The sequence below is a fragment of the Lactuca serriola genome, chromosome 2 (genome assembly GCF_051521515.1).
Source record: "Lactuca serriola cultivar US96UC23 chromosome 2, Lser_US96UC23_V15, whole genome shotgun sequence".
Classification (NCBI taxonomy): domain Eukaryota; kingdom Viridiplantae; phylum Streptophyta; class Magnoliopsida; order Asterales; family Asteraceae; genus Lactuca; species Lactuca serriola.
Window position 1 is genome coordinate 35236816 of NC_136409.1, and position 1565 is coordinate 35238380.

The window sequence follows — 1565 nt, forward strand, 5'->3', positions numbered from 1 at the left end:
ATAGCCATGACTGCTGACAAGTCTTCTGAAGCTGCATAGGCGGCCCCCCTTGTCACATCATTTCTTGGATTATGGTATTCTTTAGAATGCTTAGAGAATTCTTCAATTAATTGCTTTATCACTAGAGGTGCCTTCTTCATGAGTGGACCTTGCGAGTCAAGTAATTGCCTTATTGTAACATTTACTCCATCATAGAAGATTGAGACTTCTTGTTGACTATTGACGTCATGATGTGGACAATTCCTTAGCAAGCTCTTGTACCTCTCCCAAGCTTCATATAGCGACTCTCCAGCTTGTTGTTAAAAGTTAGCTATGGATTTCTTTAGCTTGGATATCTTGTATGGTGGGCATAATTGATCAATGAACTCTTCTTTCATTTGGGCCCATGTAGTGATAGATCCTGGGGGAAATGATTTGAGCCAATCCTTTGCAGCACCCTTCAAAGTAACCGGAAGCATGTGAAGTAGCTGAGTTTCTCGAGGCACATTTGGAACATTGGAGTAATCAGCCACATCATTGACTTCATCCAAGTGTTTGTAAGCATCTTCGTGGTCTTTTCCTGTGAAGGGGATCTCCTTAAGTTGAGCAAGGATGTGACCCTTTAGCTCAAAAGTACCAATTGCGGAATTGCAGGTTGCACAAGTCCCATGGGGATTATATCGATGTTAGCCATGGTAAGAGCTAACTCGTCGCCGGAATCGAAGTCATGCCCGTATGTAGGTTCTTCTTATTCCTTGGTTTCATACTCGGTGTCTTCTTTGATCGGGTTTTCGCTTGCTAAAGATACGCTGGATGCTCCTGATTTGCTGCTCTTCTTCTTCCCAAAAACAATCTTCAAGTTAGACAAAGGCGATTTCTTAGGTGTATTCGAACTTTCCACGTCTTTACCTTTGTTCCTTCTCAACACAGATTTTGGGTCTTCAAGCGGGGGTACCAGCGGAATGTTGGATCCTCTGGTCATGAAAATCCTGAAATAAAATAGACAAACACATAAAAAGAACAAAAAAATGAAATTGAGCTAAACGAAAAGTAAATACCAAATAGCAGGGTAATCGCCAAGTAGGTGCGAGTGCACTCGGCGAGTAGCCTGTTTTAACTAAAAATAAAAACTAAAGGATTTTTTTTTAAAAAGACTAATAAATCCTAAATCCTAACCTACTTACTGAATTACTAAAAAATTAACTTTGTGCAAGAAAACTCACACAAAGGATCGATAAAATTAGGAATTAGACTTAATTTTTGAACCGTTCTCCGGCAACAGCGCCAAAAACTTGATGTGTGTAAAATGCATTGGTTTAATCCTACTTTTTAATTATAAATTTAGCACTCAAAGGCAGTGAACCTGTCTTTTAGTGGTATAGTTGGATATGTAGAGTGTCGAACTCAGGGAACGGAAATTAAACTAATAACTAATTTTAACTAACAAAGTAATAAAAGTAAAGGTTTTTCTCTAGTTTTACAAGACTAGAAACTTAAACACACCACCTAACAAATGATTAACTAACAACTAAAAACAAGTAAAAATTCACCAAATTTGATAAAGAGTTTCTGTTTAGGTCCAACGA

The 1565-nt window shown here is 38.2% G+C and overlaps 1 non-coding gene across 1 annotated transcript; it reads left to right on the forward strand.

The window, feature by feature from the left end:
* Nucleotides 1-222: 222 nt before the first annotated feature.
* On the forward strand, nt 223-329 carry LOC145091163 (small nucleolar RNA R71). Its single transcript, XR_013702050.1, has one exon. It is a non-coding gene; the product is annotated as a small nucleolar RNA R71 (small nucleolar RNA).
* The last annotated feature ends 1236 nt before the right edge of the window (nt 330-1565 follow it).